At 43.1% G+C, this 22480-nt stretch overlaps 1 pseudogene; it reads right to left on the reverse strand.

Moving 5' to 3' along the window:
• Nucleotides 1–5572: 5572 nt before the first annotated feature.
• LOC118539388 (non-POU domain-containing octamer-binding protein pseudogene) lies at nt 5573–7253 on the reverse strand (annotated as a pseudogene).
• Between the last annotated feature and the right edge of the window lie 15227 nt (nt 7254–22480).

The following is a 22480-nucleotide window of genomic DNA, read 5'->3' on the forward strand; positions in this document are numbered from 1 at the left end:
AGTCCTCTGCTTCTTGTACAAGTACCCTCAAAATGTCTGAGAAGCCTTCAAGTTTAAGACCCACTGTCTGTCTATTTGTTGACTGACACTAGAGGAAAGGGAGAGGCCTAGAGAGCTGGCGGGGGGCGGGGGGGGGGGCGCGTTGGTCTCAAAAAACCACCCAAGAGGCCACAGAAGGAAGAAGACTGAGGTTCAAATGGAACAGGGAGAAAGGTTGCCTAGAGAATATATTCTACAGATCCTTTTATGTGGTTCTATCTGAATTTGACTCCATTACTCAGTACTTTGCTGACACTCGCCAAAACGAGGGTATTGTTGCTATATTTAAAGGCAAGATGGCTTAATACCCTCTTCATTTTTCTCACTTATGGGGTGTTTCTCTCTGGGAGCAATCAAAGTTCTCCCCGTGGCCCCACCGACAGGATGTCATGTAGAAAGCATTCCGTTATTGTCTGCCCACCCACCCCACATTTCAGGGCTAATCTACTCATTCATTTTTGCATCTGGGTGACCAGGAGGCACAGGTGGTCACCAGTGCTTCTTAAGGTCCCATTCCAGAGGATAAAGATTTAATATTTGAAGGCAGCTCGATCCACATTTGCTGGACACAGCATAAATCTGAAGTTGCTATAGAAGGAAAGGCTCAGTTAATGTGAGCCCAGAGACTGATTCATAGTTTTTAAATTTTTTTTTTTTTTTTTAAGATTTTATTTATTTGCGAGAGAGAGAATGAGAGACAGAGAGCATGAGAGGGAGGAGGGTCAGAGGGAGAAGCAGACTCCCTGCTGAGCAGGGAGCCTGATGTGGGACTCGATCCCGGGACTCCAGGATCATGACCTGAGCCGAAGGCAGTCGCTTAACCAACTGAGCCACCCAGGCGCCCTGATTCATAGTTTTTAAAATGACTAACCCCACACCCTCCCCTGCCCTACCTGGGCAGTAACAAATCATCCTTTAGGGACTTAATGAGTTAAGAGAACATGCTTAACATAAAGGAATATGTCATGGGTTCTTTTAAATGCACTTGGTCAGACATAATATGTTTAAGTCATGGTTCATGTATGGCGTCATTTCTATGTTTGCAGAATTTGTGAAATTCTAGAATTTTTATAGCACACTTTAATATACAGGAAAAAATATTAAAAAGTAGCCCTGAATTCTTCCAAAGTCCTGAATTATATGACCCTTGGAGAAGATACGACTCTTGGAGAAGATATGACCTATGACCTAGGAGAAGGTATGAGAGTAGAGCACGTGTAATCTGGGGGTAAATGTGATCTATAGAGAAAGCCACATTAGGTAATATAAGAGAAGATTCTGGAAATATAAATAAATAGATCAGGATATACAACACTCCATAAAGGAAGATGCCTGGCAACTTGTTCCAAGAATTACAACTGACTGATTCCAAGTAGCATTGTAAGACTTTCTCTAGCTGCTTATCATTCATTCATTCATTCATTCATTCATTCACTAAGTATTGAGGATTTGCCCTTTACTGAGCACTGTGTGAGATGGACACACTCTCTGGATTTGTTCTGCTGGGTGGAAAGTGGACTCCTAGAAGTGCCGAAAAGATATCATTGTTATCAAAGAGCATTTTAAAATAAAATACAATGACCATGACCACATCAAGGGCATTTTTCATGACACAATTCCGCATACCTATTTCAAGTTCACTAAGTAACCTCTCCTCTGTATTCCACTTTCTATAATCTCAATCATCACAAAAGCCCTTGGCTTTTCAGTTTTGTTTTGTTTTAGTTTTTAAGATTTGTTTCTTTATTTTAGAGAGAGAAAGCATGAGCAGGGGGAGGGGGGAGGGAAAGGGAGAGAGAGAAGCAGACTCCCCACTGAGCCTGGAGCCTGAGGAGGGGCTTGATCCCAAGACCCTGAGATCATGACCCTGAGATCAAGACCTGAGCCAAAATCAAGAGTCAGCTGCTTAACCTACTGAGCCACCCAGGTGCCCCCCTGGCTTTCAGTTTTAAACTGTGCTGCTTCTTTTCTCGGCATCATTTAAAAATTAATCAAGGATTTCTTGGGCACTTGCTCTATTTAGCTAGAATCTGGGAAAATATACAAAGAGGAATGGAGCTTGCCCTCAAAAAGCCTGAATTTCTGCTTGGATTGTAAGCAGGTGCATGTGAATAGCTGATATTTACAGGAAGTTTTTGTCAGGAAAACACCATTCACAATCCCTTCCTCTTAAAATTTGGCAAAAGAGCCAGATTATTGATAGTATAAAACACAATTTTTAAAAATCATGAAAATAATGCAGAGATAAACAAACCATACTTTAGGTCTCCATGTAGGTTAACTGTCCATTTCATGTCAGGAAAACCCATTTTTCTTCAACTTGGTTTGACACGTTGGTAGAAATCTGCTGTACTCTGGCGCCACCTGGAGGCCATCTGGCACCAGGGAGCAGGCCCAAACTGGCAACTGCAATGGGAGAAATTACTTCTTTACTTTTGTTCATCAAATCACACTTTTCCTTTTTCCTTTTTGTTTCTTTTCTTTTTTTTTTTTTGCAACAAGAAACTGTGATCTGTATTTGTCGCTAGAGTTTGTTCTAAAGTACATATTTTCCAAGCAGAGTACAGTTCAGTGGAAGAGAACATTAAGGAATGTCATAGATTCTTCTAAATGTACATGAGTTTAATAATTTATATATTTGCACGACTTGTGAAACTCTGAAATTCTTATGATACATTCTGAAGCATAATGTTATATGTCAATTATATCTCAATAATAAAATATAACAAAACTTATTTGTGAAAAAATGTGTGAATAAATAAAAGAACAAATGGCCATGTTTTGGTGTCCCGTGAGGTAAATATATCTCATTAAGCTGCCATTTTCTTTCTTTTTTTTTTTTTTTAATTTTTCTAAAGATTTTATTTATTTATTTGACAGATAGAGTTGCAGCAAGGGAGGGAACACAAGCAGGGGGAGTGGGAGAAGGAGAGGCCGGCTCCCCACTGAGCAAGGAGACCCATGTGGGGCTCGATCCCAGGACCCCAGGATCATGACCTGAGCCGAAGGCAGATGCTTAACCGACTGAGCCACCTAGGTGCCCTAAACTACCCTTTTCTTACTACCTTCTTGGAGGCCCTTCCATTCACAAGGACTTGGCACCCTTTTGTTTGAGTGCAGTTATTGACCTTGGTCATTGTTCACAGACGGACGAAGAAGAACCAAGATGGTGATATAATTTGACTCTAAGAAAAACTGTACTGTCCTTTGTAAACGACTGAATATTTACATCTGGTTGAAGGCCGTTCTTGCTTTCAGAGGAAACTTTCTTTAATGACACGATACATAATGCTCATACTCATTTTTCAACAAAACGATTTTATTTTCTGGAATAAACACTGGCCTCTAATTCATCAGCTGACTTGAAATTTCTGGATCCTAGGCCACTAGAGATGCACTGTGTTTTTCAATCAAGAAAGTTCCTGAGCTGCTTTTCTCCAGAGGAAGTGGGACTTACCAATACCTACAGCACCATGTTATCAGCTTCCGCTTTATTGAGCATTGTAGGCCTTAAACTTAGTTTTCCAATAGGATGGGAAAAACAGTATTCTTGCTTATCAAATATTCTGCTTAATAGGAATTTATCATTTCAAACAGATACGACATACCAATTTCTTAAGAATCAGGACACAGCAATTATCATTGGTAGTATATTATGTGTAATGGAATCTTTTTTCTTTGTAAAAATAATATTGGATCTTTATTTTATTTATTCAAGCATAATTGACATAGAATATCCTCCTGGTTTCAGGTGTACATCATAGTGACTTGATATTTTTACGCATTATGAAATAATCCCCACAATAACTCTAGTTACCATCTGTCGGCCTACAATGGATTCTTTTCTTGATGGCTAGAATACACTTCAGCATCATTTACTGCCTTGGTAATCACCGTGAACATTAAAATACGAGGCTGGAAGAGGTACTTAAGGCTCAACTGGGAGTTATGAACCGAGATTTGGCATTTGAAATCAGCTATTGTAGGAAAGGAAGAATGTAAATAAGGATATTCGTAAGAGTCTTTATGTCAGCTATAATTACTACTACAAGGCTAAGCTGAAGAAATATTTAAAATGAGAAAGATATTTCCCACTGCTCCCTACTGTAACCATGTATATGTTAGTTTGAAGATGGATCTAAATTTGATGATAAATGCCCAGCCCTGGGAAGGGAGAGGGCAACATTTTTTTTTCTTTAAAAAGAGGGGTATACCACACAATTCCACAATCACACTCCTTGGTATTTATCCCCAGGAGCTGAAAACTTATGTCCAAACAAAAACCTGCACATGGATGTTTATAGCAGCTTTGGTCATAATTGTCCAAACTCAGAAGCAACCAAGATGTCTTTCAATAAGTGAATGGATAAATAAACTGTAGTGCATCCAGGGGATGGACTGCTCTTCAGGGCTAAAAAGACATGAGCTATGGAGCCGGGAAAAGACATGGAGGAAAGTTAAATGCATGTGACTAAGTGGAAGGAGCCTGTCTGAACAGGCTGCATACTATGTGATTCCAACTATATGACATTCTAGAACATGCAAAACTACGGAGACAGTAAAATGATCGGTGGTTACCAGGGGTTTTAGGGGGACGACGAGGCAGAGCACAGGGCCTTTTTAAGGCAGTGAAAATACTCTGCATGGTACTCTAATGATGGGTACGTGTGAGTATATAGTTGTGAAAACCCATAGGCTGCATACCAAAGAGTGAACCTGAAGGTAAACTATGGACTTGGAGTGATTGTGACGTATCAGTGTAGGTGCAGCAGTTGGGGCAAATGTAGCATTCTGGTGGGGGATGCTGACAGTGGGGAGGCCGTGCATGTGTGCCCTTTCAGCTGTTTTACTGTGGACCTGAAATTGCTCTAAAACCATAAAGTCTTTTTTTTTTAAAGGCTTAAAATGTATTTTAATAAGTTGATGCTGTATTACTGCTCCATTTCTCAGAAAAACTCCAAAGATATCAGGGGCAAATCAAACATGGTACACCAATAAAAAAAATGCACAGCGTAACTACCTAAGATAGGCAAGGCTAAGAGCTACTGTCCGACCTTCAGCGTACAGCAACCTTGTTCCCAAGGTTGTACTAGGCCTATCAGGAAAAGCTATGAAGAGCGACATCATAGACACAAAAGGGCCGTTCCTGGGTTGTCCTAACCCAAGAAAAAAGATGGAGGCAACTTAACACAAGATTTTTTTTTTAAAGTTACACTAAAATGAAAATCTCTAAGAGAAAATGTCTTCCTTAGGACATGAAGGGGCAATGTATGGGATATAACAGAACCGTATGTATGTTGTCTATGACCTCTGTGGACATTGGCCTGAATTCCCACCTGCGAGTGAATGGACCAATAGGGCTAAGGTCACTGGGGGATGCTTGTTTTTTTGGCGTACATGGCAGTGTCTCTGGGGTTTGGAGGGTATAATGAGAAACCAAATAGAACAGAATGGACAATGAATGGAATGATCAAGATTAATGGGGGCTCTAACTGGATCCATTTTGCCATGGTTCCCCCCCTCCCCACCACAGGCCCTCAACAATCACATGAGACCTCAGGAATGCACCACACAAAATCAATTAGTTAAACGATATACCACACAGAACTGATTTGTTAAATATCGCCCCTCCCTTGTCCTCAGTCTCCAGCAAACTCCCTCAGAATAGTACAGGCAAAGAAGACCTAACTATTGGGAGGAATCCCTAACACTTTTCCAGGGCAGAATTCTGGCTCGTCCAAAAAGGCTCCTTCTTTTAAGGGTTTTTGGGAAACTAGACATTGAAATTTTTATTGGTATCGGCGACGTTTGTTTGGAGCTGCACGGTTGAATGCAGGAGGGGTTCCACCAATTGCCCCAATTCCTTCCATTGTAGCAGCTTGGCCAAAGCGTTCAGTTATTGGTGGGGTCAATCCCAAGGTTCCATCTGGCATCATGGTGGCAGGTCCTGGAGGAGCTGGGGTACCAGCTGGTACGGAACAGGGGGCATGGCGCCTCTGTTGTTGATGCCCATAGCACCTCCCATAGCCACTGGCCCATCTGTATCTCCTGTTCTCTCGCATCAGGGCATGTTCCCTTGAATCCTTCCTGCTGTCGCCGCATCATTTCTTCCTGTTGCCGCCGCATCTCTTCCTCACGGCGCCTGCGTTCCTCCTCCTGCCTGAGCTCCAGTTGCTTTCGTTTTTGCACTTCTTGGTTGTGCAACTCTTCCATCCTCCGAAGTTCTTCTTGATGACTCATCAAATCCTGTCTCATGAGCATGACCTGGTGCTCATGGCGAGCAGCCTCCATCTCCATCTCCAGCTTCTCATGAGCTTCCTCGACTTTGGGGTCCACTTGGTCCTGCCACTGAGTGCCTTCCAGCACATGACATACTCACACTCAAAGGAGCCAGGCTGTGCAAATCTGGGTGGCTGCTCTTGCTCCTTGTGAAACTGCTGGTTCTTTACCACCAGCTTCTCTGGAAGTCCCTCTTCATCATCCAACTGGTCCATGGGCTCCACAGTCACAGGCCGAGGAAATGTGGTTAGCAGGAAGGAGGCTTCACCGCACCTGTCCAGAGCTTTCCGAGCAGCTGGCTTCCCTGAGAATTCAACAACACCTTTTCCTGAGGGCCTTCCTCGATCATCCACGAGGACTACAGCCCTTTCCACCTGGCCGAACACCAAAAAGGCTTCCTCCAGCAGTTCATTGGAAACATACTGAGGAAGGTTTCGGACTGTCAGGGATGCACTATGGCAGGCCAAGCGCACATGCAGCTGCTTTCCATGTAGTGGCATGTTGTCCAGTTCTTCTTTGGCCATCTCCACTAAGGATCGTGTTTCCAAGTGGATAAAGCCAAAGCCCTTATCCTTATGAATGAAGACTTCACCTGTCTTCCCGTATTTCTCAAATAGTTTCCTCTTTTCCTCCTCAGTGATGTCAGGAGGATGATTGCCCACAAAAAGCTGGCTACGTTGGGTGAAGGTCTTCTCTCCTGGTTTCCTAAAATTCTTCAGGTCAATAGTCAAGCCTTCATTTTGGCTGCTGGCTTGTTGCCCATTTGCAGGTATTGGTGGTGGTGGTGCTGCTGCTGGTGATGTTGATGATGCTTCCGTGGAGCATGGTTTTGCTTCTCCAAGTTAAAGGTTTTATTGCTCTGCATTTTTGCACCCCTCTACCGACTGTTCTCTCCTCAGAGTAACGGCGACGGTACACGGCCTCTACCGTCCCGAGAAAAACTAAAGCCATAAAGTCTTAATAAAAATTTAATTTAATTTAGGGGCACCTGGGTGGCTCAGTTGATTAAGTGTCTGACTCTTGGTTTTGGCTCAGGTTATGATCTCAGGGTCCTGGGATCGAGCTCCAAGAGGGGCTCCAAGCTCACTGGGGAGACTGCTTGAGATCCTTGCTCCCCCTGCCCTTCCCTCTACTCTTTCTCTCTCCCTCAAATACATAAAATAAATCTTTGAAAAATTTTAATTTATGTTATTCAAAGAATCACCATGAAGTAGGTACTATAGCCATTGCTATTTTACAAATGTGTAAACTGATACACAGCTATAAATATGCTAACAACGTATGCAGGTGCATAGCTAGTTAGCCACAGAACTGGGATTTAAACACAGATACTCAAGCTCTAGAGTCTCAACTCCTATGCTGTACTCTTCTCTGCCAATAAGGTGGAGTATCAATTATTCCCATTTTAAAGATGAGGAACCCGCGCTCAGGATAGTTCAATAACCTGTCCAAGGCTGCCCAGCTAGTGATCGATGAAACCTACATTCAGACCCAAGTTAATCTCATTCTAAAGACTGCGCTTTTCTTAGCAGAAGACTTGGCCAATAAAACTCTAAAACTTTGGACCTGACATTTCAGTCCAAAGCCCCAGGAACAGCCCCTGGGGAAATTTCATCCTCTCACTGAATGCAGTCTGACTCTCTCTCATAGTCCTGAGTCCATCACATGAACACGATGATCTGTTTATGCGTCTGTTCTAACACCTCATTCCTAATTCATCCCTGATTACTCTGTGCCTAGCATGGTGCCTGATACTCTGAAGGTGATTAATAAATGGTCCCGGAACCAGACAGAACTGAACTAGACATCTATTTCTTTTTATTACTTATGACACATAGTTCCTTCAGTTCTATCTCTGCACCTCCCCCCGTCACCTATCCTCAAAGTCATGTTCATGCTATGGTTATGACTATTGTTTTACTGAAACAAAAATCGAGGAACTTCATCTGACAGGTATAGCGACAATGGGAAACCATATTTGAAATCTGTGCTTCTCGTATGAAACCTTGACATTAACTAAAACGTAAGATGGATTTTCCAGGGAAGACTACCTGAACTGAAAAAAAAATTAGCACTCGGGATTTCTGGCATTAGCACCTGGTACTTGCATAAAGCTTGATCTCTCTAGACTTGTGACATATTGATTGCAGTAATTTTAGGATCTTTTAACACTCTTAGTTACCAACTCAGCTTTGAAAGATATTTAAGTTTCTATACACAAAGTCATTCTCAAGGGATGTCTGTTTTCCTCCAGCTTTTTCACTAATTTGTTTCTTGTCCTGTTTTGGGTACTAAATGCTTGGAAGTCAAATTGTGACTATGAAACAGGAATTAAATTGTGTAATTTGTTAGTGTTTGAGTAGTCATTCATTTATTCATTCATATTATAAAAACAACCTGAGTACCTATCGTGGACCCTGCATTGTTCTAGGTACTGGGGATTAAGCACTGGACAAAGCAGGCAAAGTCTCTCCCCTTCTGGAGAGGACATTCTGGTGAGGAAGAGTGACCATAAGTGAACAACCAAGTAAATATATAGTATGTCAGATGAAGATAAGAGCTGTGGAGAAAAAGAAAACAGTGAAATGAATCAGAAGTGCCAGGGTTGAACACAGACCTTAAGAAATGAGGGCACACCTTGTGTGTATTGAAGAAGGAGATCCAGGAGGAGTAAACAGCTGGAGTGAAAACAGGCAGGAACATGCGTGGTGTGTTTGAGGAATAGCATGGGCTACGTATAGCAGAGTGAGCAAGATGGGGATGAGGCCAGAGTAAGTAGGGGCCACGTCATGCAGGGGTTTGTAGTCGCCCAAAGCCTTTGGCTTTTACTCAAAATAAGATGGGGAGCCATTGCAAGGCTTTGAGCACAGATGGGATGCATTCAGACTTAAGTTTTTAAAGGATAATTGGCCACTATGTTGAAAACAAACAGAGGTGGGGGAGGGCAAGAATTAGGACCTTCTAGCACCAGTACAAAGTTGTTTTTGATTCCTTACACAAAACACTATATTCTAAACTCAAACCTCAGTAGCATCTTACTCCTCAAGATGAGAGAATTCTGATGTTTTGTAAACAAGGTGGTCAGCGGGTGGATGCTTGCCCTCCTTTCCTCGCCTCCCAGACCCCCCCCCCCCCCACTGACTACAGTGAGAACTGAAGGGCTCCTATAGATGGATTTTGGAGCCCAGGTTCTGGGCACCCACCCACTTGCCTACTTCATGACAAGGAGACAAATAGAACCTAGAGTAAAGGGAACCTCATAGAATGGGATTCCTTATTTGAGAGGCATGGAAAATTGACCATAGTCACAGGGCTTCCCTGGAGAATAAGTTTTTGAATCTGGTTAGCATGTGCTAATCAGCTCGCCCAATCTCAGAAGGGTGTCAAGGAGAGGGGAGTCACAGAGCAAATACGCTCAAATGTTTTACATAGAGAAGTGAAAAGATGGGTCATGCAGATTGTGACATGCCTGGTCTTGACCAAAAAGATGAGAGGGCCCTAGAGAAAAACCTGAGAGATAATGTGGGGTGCAGCAGTGCAAGCTTAATCAGGATTAATGAGCTTCACTTCCCTGCTTTGTGTTGGAGGTGTGTGTGTGCATCTGAGAAATGAGCTAGAAGTCCTTACAGAATTTCCTGAACTCTGGAGGAAGCAGGATGGGGTCTGATGGGTAGCTCCTATTTGTTAAGTGGGAAGGATAGTCACTGTCTAAAATACAAAATTCCTGGGTCGCCTGGGTGGTTCCATTGGTTAGGAATCTGACTCTTGATTTCAGCTCAGGTCATGATCTTAGGGTCGTGGGATTGAGCCCAGTGTTGGGCTCTGTGCTCAGCGCAGAGTCTACTTGGGATTCTCTCTCTCCCTCTGCCCCTCCCCCTGCTCATACTCTCTCCTCTAAGTAAATAAATAAAATCTTTAAAAATTACAATAAAATAAAATACAAAATGCCTTTTCACAGCAACATTGTGACTTTATAGAGCTTTGCATAGAGTAGCCTTCACAAATGCTTAGTAAGAGAAATCAGAGACTTTGTTATGTGTAACCTTTTAAACAACTATTTCTGAGCTCTGTTAATAGTAAAATGCCCTATAGAATAAAAATGTTCAATAGATTATAGTCAATAAAATGTCTTGCAGTTATATTCTAATAGACTGAATTTGTCATGTATATTCATGTGACTATTCAGGAAAACAAACTAATTGATGAACTTCTAATCACTTTTTTTCTGTAGGTAAGCCAATATGTGGCTTACAGAATTGAATTATTCCAGATAGGTGAATGTATTTAAATGTAGAGTCCCAAGTAACTTAAATGTTTGTGATATGACAAGAGTATAACTTTCACAGTAAGACCAAAAAAAAAAAAAAAAAAAAAAAAATCAGGGATATTCAGGGCCTTACCTTCCTGTATTATCTAACTGTATATTCTTAGATATTCTTGATTGTGGTAACATAATATTTACTGGGTGTTTACCATAAGCCAAGCACTGTTCTAAGTTCTTTACATATATTAACTTATTTAATCGCCACAACAACCCTATGAGTTGGTTATTTCCACTTTGCAGATGAAACCAAGGCACAGAAAGATGAAGTGACTTGCCCAGAGATATGTGTGTGTTGAGCATCCCAGAGACCTCCACAGGTCCAGTGATTTACTGGGATGACTCACAGGACTCAGCATATAGTCACACTCATGGTTAGGGCTGATTACAGTGAAAAGATATAAAGCACAATGAGCAAAGGAAAAAGACACATGTGGTGGAGTCATGGGGAAACCAGGCTCAGGCTTCCAAGAGTCCTCTTCCAGTGCGGTCACCCAGGACGTACTTAATTTCCCCAGCAATGAGTTGTGACAACACAAGCGGAAAGTGACAACCAGGGAAGCTCATTAGAGACTCGGTGCCCAGGGGTTTTATTGGAGGCTGGTCATGTAGGCAGCTTCTGCCCAGTGTCTATCAAATTCCAGACTCCCAGAAGCAAAGCTGGTATTCAGCATAAATCATATTGTTTGCCCAGTTTAGGCACAGTGAGCCACTCATATCAGTTTGGTAAGTGGAGGGAACACTCTTGGTATCCCAGCTTCTAGACGTCAACCAAGGCCCAACCTTGCAAGAAGGCCTTTCTAAGAAGAGCAGTTAGACTTGATATGTCAACACTTTCCTGCACGTATGTCTACTGAGTGGAAGGGCAGGGCTTCCCTCACAGAGAGATTCTGGAGGCCAAACAGAGAACCCCTGTGATCTCTGGATTATCGGAGACGTGCAGCAGGTAGGTTCTGGAGCCCACGATTCAGCGGAGAGGTCTGGTTAGACATGTCAGTGTGGGACTTGCTGGCCTATTGTGATCTCGAAAGCTAAGTTCATGTGGGAAGTGAATGTGGGCTGACTGAGTATTAAAGAGGTCAGAGGACTGCGCCCTGGTGCATTCCAGCATCCGGAGGTCGGGTGTATGAGGATGAAGCTCCACAGACACTCAGAAGGAGATGCCAGTGAGTTCAGAGGAAAACCAAGAGGAAGTTATGCCTATGAGTCAAGTGCAGTAAGTGTTTCAAGAAGGTAGAGAGGAACAGACACTGCGGGCAGGTCAGACAAGAAGACTGTGAAGTGACCATTGAGCTTAATCCCGGGGAGGTTGCTGACCTTGGCAAGGGCTGTCCCAGTGGAACGGCCAGGCAGAAGCCTGATCGCAGTGGATTCAAGGGAGAATGGGAGGAGAGGAAGTGATTGCAGAGTATTAAAAACTCTTTTATTAAAAGCTCTTGCTATAAAAGAAGGAAAGGAAATGGGCTACTGGCTAGAGGGGAAAGGAATTTCAAAAGGTATGTGTGTACGTAACAGGAGTGATACTAGAGTGGGTTTGGATGCTGATGGGACTGATCCAGTAGAGGAGGGAAATGAATGATGAGTAAGATAAAGGGATAATGGTGTCCTCCAGAGGTGAAAAGGCGTGGGGCATAGTGTACAAGTTGGCCTTAGATTAGGTCATGGACTGTTCACCCAGAGTTACAGAAGGAGGCCAATTATTTGGGCACTGAAGCGGGTGTATGGATGGGGAATTGGGATTTCTCTTGTGGTTGCTTCCACTTGCATTGCGAAATGGGAAATAAAGCATCCAGCTGAGAATCAGGAAGGGGAAGACTGGGATGAAAGGCTGAAGAGAGAGGAGGAGGTGTATGACATTCATCTAAAAGGTCCCAAGGGTGAGCCGACTAAGGGAATATGGTGGAATTGCTTGGGCTACTAAGGGCCTAAGAGAACCTTCGACCTTTGCTGCCATGAGTTTCAAATAAGACCAGCTACCATCATTGGGTGGTTTTTCCAGCCATGTGCAGCTGCAGGGTTGTGGGCACCAAGTGACAGAGCAGGATTGGGTTTTGCCAGGCAAGTGTTGGACTTAAGCAGGATTGGGTTTTGCTAGGCAAGTGTAAGGAAGAGAGAAAGTGGCCTGGCATTGGGGTAGCTACAAGGAGGTTTATCTATAAAGGTGAAGCAGTGTTGTCGGACAAAGTTCTAATTCTTCCTTGGATGTTGGTGTAGCAGAAAGCTTGGTCCTGGAGCATCTCAAAAGTCATTTTCTTTAAATGTGTGGTGTATTGTGCAATAAATACACAAAGGGAGCAAGATTGATCTGCGGAAATACAGCCTATTGTTTTTGTTGACCGAGACTCACCTTTGTACCGGTTGTCCAGTCTGGGAGGCCACCAATCCTCAGTTTTGGAAATGAAGTTTTAGTGATGGGTTGCTGCAACTTTATCAGATGTCACTGTCTGTGTGGCCTTGAACAGACACAGTCATGTTCTCAAATCAGTACACCATTCACAGAGCAAACCTGGCATCCACCAGCCCTCCCTTTATAGGAAACAGGGCTTGAGAGGTTTATTAGTTGTTCCAACCTAGGTCTGAACCCCAGTCCCATCATCCCTGGCCCTGCACCTGCCAGAGAACCTTGGACAGCTTCTCTACTTCTTACTCAGACCAGGTCCTCTTTTCGGACCCACACACCTCTGGGTTCTTTCATTCTTCCTTTACCGTAGGCTCTGGTGACTCAGTCTGCTTTCCCAACCCTTACTGTCCCCTGAGGGCGAGGGCATCTTCCCTCCTCTCCCGCTTCCTTCTTTCCTAGTCATCTCTGAAGAGAAATCCTTGGGCTGTTCTGATTTTTAAAAGATTTATCACCAATCGCAAATATATAGGACAAGTAAATATATCAGAGATAACTAAAATTGGCATGCTACAGAGCTTCTAGAATCCAACCAAGTTTGTATAAATATGATTTGCTTTATGGTCTGCCTCCTGCCTGTGATGGTGAGTGAGAAAACCACCCAGTCTCCCTCCTGTGTGTCTCCTTTACTCTCACACCACAACCACACTCATAACATTTGACACCTCTGGTCACCAAATGTGTGGTGAGTATTCCCACACTGAGCAAATCTCTGTGACACCATCTGTGTGTCCTACACTATAATTCAATTCTGACACTATCTGGAGATCACGTCAGATCCCACAGGTTAATGGCTCAGTCCCATGAGACTGCCCTCCCCGCCACAAGTAGTAGGTCCCTAGGCTACCCACAACTTCCGTCCGACTTCGCTACACATCAGAGGTTCCCATGACCTCCTCCCCCTTGGGTTCAATTATTTGCTTGAACAGCACACAGAACTCAGAGAAACACTACCATCTACCAGTTTATTAAAAGATGTGATAAAGGATATAGAAGAAAGCCAGGTGAAGACATACATAGGGTAAGGTCTGTGAGGGTTCTGAGCACAGGAGCTTCTGTCCCTGTGTAGATGGGGGTGGGTCACCCCCTGGACACTCTCTGAACCCCCTGGTATTGGGATTTTATGGAGGCTTTCTCATGTAGGCATGATGGATCATAAACTCTATTTCCAGCCCCTCTCCACTTTGTGGAAGGTGGGGGATGGGACTATAAATTCCAAGCTTCTAATCCCCGCCTGGTCTTTCTGGTGACCAGCCTCCATCCAGCAGCCATCCAGGAGGCCCCCCAGAGTTGCCTCCTTAAAATAAAAATTCCTCCTTAGACAAGAACCTAAGGTTTCAAATGTCAGGACCCAGGAGGCAGACCAAATATACATTTCCTATTATAAATCACAGTATCCCAGATGGGGAATGGAAACCGCTGCTTTAGCTCATTCCCAAGGCTGAACTCACAGTCAACAACAGGAAGGTCTTCAGTCTCCCCCGAGGGTTGCCTAACAGCCCAGCGTTCCTGCTCTCAGGGCTGAGGCACAGCTGCTCCTGAGGGTCTCAGTCATCACAGCTCATTTGCCCATAGGGCCCTCGACCAAGTCACTTAACTTCTATGGACCTAAATTTCCTCATCTTCAAGTTGGGGATAGTAACAGATGTTTTATCAAGTGATGGCAAATGCTGAAAACATAAAAAGTTGTTTCCTTTCTCTTTCCTTTCTCCAGAGCACATCAGAATGACTCTGAAAAGGCTTTCCCCAACCATGTAGTCTTAGAATTGAACTATTGAAAGCTTCAGAACAAAGAGAACCACAGAACTCAGAGTAAACTCCCAAAGGACAGGGTGCTTCACACTTACGGAGACATCACAGACCAGACATATATTTATTCCTCAACCTCTTATCACACTCAATATTTATGCCAAAGGAAGCACTCCGTCTCTCCATCTCTTCCAGAGAATCCTAGGAATTTCTTGTTGGGATAATTAAATTCTGATTCCAGGTCTGCCATTAAACAAGCAAAGGGAATTTCACCAATTTTTTTCCTTCCTTCCTTTTTTTCTTTTTCTTTCTTTCTTTTTTCTTTCTTTCTTTTTCTTTCTTTCTTTCTTTCTTTCTTTCTTTCTTTCTTTCTTTCTTTCTTTCCTTCTTTCTTTCTTTCTTTCTTTCTTTCTTTCTTTCTTTCTTTCTTTCTTTCTTTCTTTCTTTCTTTCTTTCTTTCTAGATTTGATTGACTGATTGATTGACCACGAGCAGGGGGAGGGGCAGAGGGAGAGGGAAAAGGAGAATCCGATACAGGCCTCTATCCTCTGACCCTGAGATCATGACCTGAGCCAAAATAAGGAGTCAGACGCTCAATGAACTAAGCCACCCAGGCGCCCCTCGCTGGGCCTGTTTCTTATCTGGAAACTGGCAGGGGGCCTAGTCTTTCCCACTCTAGAATCTTACTTTGCTGTTGCTGAAAACCATGTTCAGAGGTAAGTTAAATACGTATTTCTGAGCTTTCAATATGTAGCAAGCAAAATGCCTGTAGCCCCTACCCTCTTGTAACAGGAAAAATAGAAATTAAAAAATGAATTATCAGCGTGAGGATTGTTATGAAAGGAGAACTACAGGTGCAGGTAGGAAGGGAAACCTTTTTTTTTGAAATAGGGAGAAAGAGGGGCGCCTGGGTGGCTGTCATTAAGCGTCTGCGTTTGGCTCAGGTCATGATCCCAGTGTCCTGGATCGAGCCCCGCATCGGGCTCCCTGCTCAGCGGGAAGCCTGCTTCTCCCTCTCCCACTCCCCCTCTTTGGGTTCCCTCTCTCGCTGTGTCTCTCTCTGTCAAATAAATAAATAAAATCTTACAAAAAAATAATAAATAGGGAGAGAGAGAGAGAACTGGGGGAGGGGCAGAGGGAGAGAGAACCTTAAGTAGCCTTCACACTAGGCCTGGAGCCCAGTGCAGGGCTCCATCTCTCAACCCTGAGATCATGACCTGAATGGAAATCAAGAGTTGGACACTTAATCAACTGAGCCACCCAGGCGTCCCGAGTGAATTTCATTTTGGATCTGCTGAGTTTGAGGCCCTAACATCCCCTGAGGGATCCATACTGTTTAGAGCTTTCATTAAATGTCAACTTTTTGTGTGATCCCCCTGCTATGATAAAGCAATAGACATTTGTATTGTTTAATTGAACACGTACTATTTTGGCCCTTAGAAATATCTCGACAACTTTTTTGTGTTGTTTTCTGTCTTTCCCAAACCATTTAAATTTTGGTTACTCATCTAGATTAACATAAACATCCTGACTTAGGGCAATTCCCCTCCCCCCCCCCCCCCCCCGCCCCATTAATAAGTAGGTCTTGAATCTCCATGGATGACTTGAGAGAAAAGAACTCCAACTACTCAAAACTTGAGAAGTTCCTTCTAAAGACCTAAAACGTGCCATAGGCCTAGGTAAAAGGTTTTATTCAATACTCAAGACTCAGTCTGGGAACAGTAAGTTTTCCTCCTTCCTGGGAGAATCATAGGCCCTGGGGGCAGGGAGGAATAGAGGGCTTGAGGCGGCCTTAGCTTGGGGCCCTCACTGTTAAACCACGAGGTGAGATAACATCAATTCTTAGTTAACTGGGGCCCCAACTGCACAGCTGTGCATTTTTAGGTATTTCGGTAATTCTGAACTCAGCATTTATTTGACTTGCTGAATATCTCAGTTTACCACAAGATGGCAGCACGATGTTATTTTTTTTTTTTTAAGTAGATGACGAATTTCTGTTTCTAGAGCTCAAATAGATAAAGAGCTAGAAAGGAACCATAGCTGAGAATTTTTCTTCTTATTCCTATAATTGGAAAGAAAGGAAGGAATGAATGCAGAGGGAAGCAACAAACAAAGGAAGAAAAGAAAGGAAGTGGGATGGAGGGAAGGTGGGAGGGGAGGCAATGAGAGGGAAAAGGAAAAGAACAAAGAAAAAAGGCCACATTCAGCTAGATTATATTTAACTAAAGAAAAGGAAATAACCAAGCAACTGATGTAGGAAATTTCCGAGAGAGGAAACCAGCACTATAACCACATTTATTCACAGCCTTGAAGTGTGAGTATAAGATAGACATTTGACCTTCTTATAAAAGCATTTGTCTCTTTGGGAAACTATGAGAATGAATACATTTTACAAAGGGCTCTAGTCTTTTTAAGTCAGTCTTACATTAGCATCATTATCAGCTTGCACTTAAGACTTTATTTAGTCTCCTTCAAAGAGGTCGCACATGTTGGTTTCCATGTTTAATTGAGTGAGGAAATAAGACATGATTCAAGTAGAGAATAATCAGGCGCACATGGCAGGAATGCCTTGGTATGAGAGCAACAGAGAGCCTGCTAGGAGTTCAGTGCCCGTCGGAGTCCGTGAGCTGAGAAAAATTCTTTCAGGGTTGGCTCTTTGATTCTCCACTGACCACCCCCTACTTACTTGGCCTCCTGTTGATCCCCACTACTTGCTCTCCCTTGTCTAATGAATGTGGCATAGCAGAGAGTTCTGGAAAGGGAGATCGTAGGAATGGTGATTGCCTCAGGCATTGAAAATCTTCAGATTGAGGTTTTTCTTATAGAAATGAAAGCAATTAATGCTGGTGGGATTCTTATTATGTGCCAGACACTTCTTCTATCCACTGAGAATGTCCATTTTCTGTTCATCTTATTTATATTTCGCAGGATCTCTATGAAGAAGTATTATTTGCATTCTATAGGTGAAGAAACAGGCTGAGGGTTTAGTTACTAGCTCAGTGTCACATTCTTAGTAGGTGTCCAAGGCCAGGTTAAACCTGATCTTTCTACACCATGGTCTGTGCATGCTCTAGGACCAGCCACTAACCCTCGAGGATCTTACAGTCTAGTTAGGGGAACGACACACATACATAGGAAAGGTGTGTAATGTCACAAGGCTGTAGATGATCTATTTCAAAAGCCATAAAAATTACAAGACACATTGCAGACTAGAGTATTGAGAAATTGTTGGAGTATGATGGCTCTTGATATGCGCGTCTTTAAGGAATGAAGAATGAGAGAGATGGAATAGAAAAATGGGCAGGGCTGGGTTCCATTCTATCTAGGGTCATCTTCTGAGGAGCAGCTGGGCTGCGCCAGGGTATTGAGAGTACAAGGTAGAGGTGGCTAAAAGGAGTGGAAGACTCATGTGGAGAATGAGAGATCATACGGGTTGGAAATGGAGGTTGACAACGAATGTCGGAAGGTCTTGAATATAATCCAGGTGTCATAACTGTCAGGCCAAAATAGTAGTTTTTGTTTGGCTCAGAGTTGTGAAAATTGAGAAATTTGAAAAGAAAAAAAGAATTTGGATTTCTAACATTCTTGAATATGGCAACATTGGGCCTAGATTCCTGTATCTCATCTTTTGGCTTAAGCCAAGGAGGGGATGCTGTCTTTAAAGGGGTGTGGGCTTTCCACTTCACCAAAATCCATACCACGCCCTATTCTGTTACTCTCCTCTTGCTTCACTTAATTATCTGTGTAGCCCTTATGAACAGTGGAATTTGTAGCTAAATGTAGAAAGAGGTGTTTTCAAAAACATAGTTTGATAAAACTGATGAAAAATCTATTTCTTGTAAGCGTCCACTGATACAGGAGCAAAAGTTAATCCTCCGCTCAACATTACCCCCTGTATCCAAAGATTGTTATTAGAATTTCCCGATATTCCTGTCTTCCCCACTGACATTACTCTTGGTTGTTTAGTCTTTTCCTGTGGCTGCGCAGTATAAACTTTTCATCATTGTTGTTGCTCAATGCTGACATTGATGCTGATTTTCACATCTTTGTAATCTGTGAGCACCAACCTGTATACGCCGGCACTTACGCCATTTCCTTTACTCCTGCCTGGTGTATGACAACTCAACACAACAAGTTTTGATTGACTATTATGTTTCAGGCCCTGTTTCATGAAGGTGGGCTATCACTGAATAACAGACAAAAATCAAGAGGATTTATATTCTACTGGGAGAGACAGACAATAAGCAATGAACATAATAAATAAGTAAATGACAAATGTTGGAAAATGCTATCTGCCAAGGGAAAAAAAAAAACCATGATAGAGTGGGATAAGGGGGCTGGTGATCAGAATTGCAATATTAAATAGGTGGTCAGGATAGGCCTCACTGAGAAGGTGACATTTAAACAAAGACTTGGAGAAGACTGTTGTGGGAAATGACTTTGACGCGGGGGGACCTGCAAGTACCAGGTCAGCTATTTTGTTGTGGAGAAGAAAGGTTCACAGACCAAATCAGGTGCTTCAATCATATAGGTTATCATAATGCATATCACCAAGGGGTGGCCAATTTGAGATTACACAGCCGTCAGCCTGGAGGTGGCATGATCAGTACCTTACTACTTGGTCCTTCCATCCCTTTCTTTGTAGAAATAACACTTTGAATTATTCCATGCCTTTAAAATCATATACCTCGCTCATTATGTTTATTTTTAACATGTCTCATAGGACACTTACTGTATTTAGCATACCTTAAGAGTTTTATCCATCACTTTGATTTTCTGAGCAGAATTGAAGATTCTCAAAAAATGCAGTAAACACACATTGCAGAGGTGAAGGAGAGAGCCACGAGGATATCAGAGGGGAGAGCACAGCACGCAGAGTACATGGCAAAGGTACGAGGGTGTCGGATGAGTTCCCAGGACAGCGACGACAGTGTGGCTGGGGTGGAGTGAGTGGAGATTCACGGGAGAGGAGGCCAGACTTTGCTGGGCCTGTAGCCTTCATGAGAATGAACACCAATGCATCCTTCATTGAATTACCCTCCCAACGTTACTTTTCCGTCCTCTAGGAATTACCTTTTGCTCACAAGTAGGAGGAAAATCACAGTACTGCAGTGTCATGGAAGCCAGAAAGAGTTTCAGAGAGAGACCAACTGTGTTGGTGTCACTGGAATGACTTTGACAAACAATAGGCTATGGGGGATGTTGAGAACAGGGTGGAAGAAAAGGCCATTTGAATTAGCAATGAAGATGTCACTGGTGACCTTCAAGGGAGAAGTTTCGACGAAGCGGTAGTGGCAGAAGGCTGAGTGCTAATGTTACAAAGGAAGCGTGTGGGGAGGAAATGGATGTATTGCTTCCTCAGACCCGGTGACCTTTGGGCCTCAGAGTTGCTGATATGAGAAAGCCCCCTTCTTCTGGAGTGCTGTGGCCCCCGGCGATCAAGCACTTCCCAGCAGAGCCACACAGACCCAGTTCCCATGTATCAGGCTGCTGATGAAAGTGTTTCCAGCAAAGTCTACAAGATTCTTTGAAAGGTCTTTGAGGTTGCTCATTCAAGTGAATCCTTTTACTCACTGTTTTTGTTTTTTTTTTTTTTTGGTCATATGAGTGGAGGGAAAGATGTGATTAATAATTCTATCTGCTGATTGATCATTTCTAGTACTTAAGAAGCTACCATTCTGGTTCCAAAGTTTACCTGTCTATCTATCCACCCACCCATCCTCTTCCTGACAGCTCTCTCTATGAAAGACAGGCTCTCCTGTACTCCGGATTCCAATCTCCTCCCCACCTCGTCTCTGCCTCCTCCCTCGCTCCACCCCCCCAACCCCCCGCCAGAGAACTTATAGATCAGTGAATCCCTTCTTATTTCTGATCTCTTATCTCTCCCTTTCTTGAATAAACTCAAGTTATTTCTATCTTTCTATCTTCAACAATAACACCTCTCCCCACCAATATTCATCCTTAGTTATTACTCCTGCTCTCTTATTTGCTGAGAACCAAGTTCCCTGAATGTCACAGCAGCACGAGCTTATAATTGCCCTTGTCACTCCACTGAAGGCACTGTCGCTAAAGCCCAGCGGTACCCATGCCATCTCAGAACATTTATCCCTTATATCTTGTATTGTAAGTGTCTGTTTTCTATTCTGTCTGACTCAACAACAGAGTTCCCTGAGAACATGTTGGTTTCATTTTTACCTCTGTCCCTAGCATCTAGAACAATCTCTGGCACATATTAGGCATCCAATGTTTGATGAATGAATGAATCAGTGAATGAAGGAGTCTTGTTTGCTACCTCTTTCACATGTGACTTCCATTCTTCTATTAGTTATTCAGATAATATTCTCTCTGGATTTCATTCTAACCTGTTGATTCTTTTGTGGCTTCTTATCTTCAAATGATGCAACTTGATAAGGTTGTCTTTGTTCTTCTTTTCTCAACAGTATCTATTCTACCTGGGCAAGCTCATCAATAACCAGCAGATTTAATTACAACTGATTCTGTACCCTGAGCCCTGATCTCACACCTGTTCTTCAGACTCATATATCCAACTGTCTACTCACTATCTCCATTGAACTATCTTCTGGAAGGACCTCAAATATATAAATTCAATCACTGAGCCCATAACTCCTGTGTTAGTGAATGGCATAGTTATCCGTTTAGTCACCAAAGCAAGAGGTATGCGCATTTTCTTAGATATCTCTTTTTCCCTCACCTGTTTCATTTAATCAGATATTAATTTCTTTAGATTAGACTCCTAGGATGTAGCTGAAACATGTCCTGTGCCTCCCCATGTTTATTGTCATAGTCTGAGCATCATGGGTGACACATGAAGTTTGTTGGGGCAGGGATAATGAGTTCTGCCACCTTTCTCCTGAAACCCCTCCTTACACACACACACACACACACACACCCCTGTGCTTGAGCGTACACACAGAGAACCTGTGATTAGAGTCAGGATGTTACAAATGCTAGATTCCAGGCCTTCTAGTCATCCGTGAGACAAAGCTAATGGCCTCCTCCCTGCCAGAGGAGAGAGGAAAGTGGGGAGGTAGCATGGAAAAATCAGATAAGTCTAATGATAAAGGCTGTCCTGCTCCCATCTGAAAAGCTTCTCCCTCAAATAGTATAAAATAAAATAAAATAGGAAAAATAAGAGAGTAAAAAGGAACTAAAAGATATTTTGATTAGGGCAATTCCAACCACATATTTCAAAATCACTTGTTAACTTCCCATCTCTATTTCATTGTCCCTCAATACAGACTTGTCATTTCAGAATTGGATTATGTTACCTCTTTTCTGCATCATTTCAAAATGAGTTCATCAAATATTTGACATCCCAAGCACTAATTGTACAGAGCATGAGACCGGCACAGCAGAGAGATGGTGGGGGTATGGGCTGGGTGTAGTGCAGGAACAGCAGAGAGATGGTTGGGGGGACAGGGCTGGGTGCAGGGACAGCAGAGAGATGGGGACAGAGCTGGGTGTAGGGACAGATTCCCTGATTTCCTGACTTGGAAGAAGTCACTAGGCCCTTTTGTGCAGCATCATCTGTGACACTTTAACTTGCTCATGGTGATATTACTTTATTCTCTCGTTTCAGTTCTGGGGAGAGGGCTGGGTAGGTGCTGCCACTAAAACATAGGGAAAGGGAAGGTGCAGACAACTTGAGAGAGTTTGGCTTTTTATACTGAAGG

This window comes from Halichoerus grypus, chromosome 9, assembly GCF_964656455.1.
Source record: "Halichoerus grypus chromosome 9, mHalGry1.hap1.1, whole genome shotgun sequence".
In the NCBI taxonomy this organism is placed as follows: Eukaryota; Metazoa; Chordata; class Mammalia; order Carnivora; family Phocidae; genus Halichoerus; species Halichoerus grypus.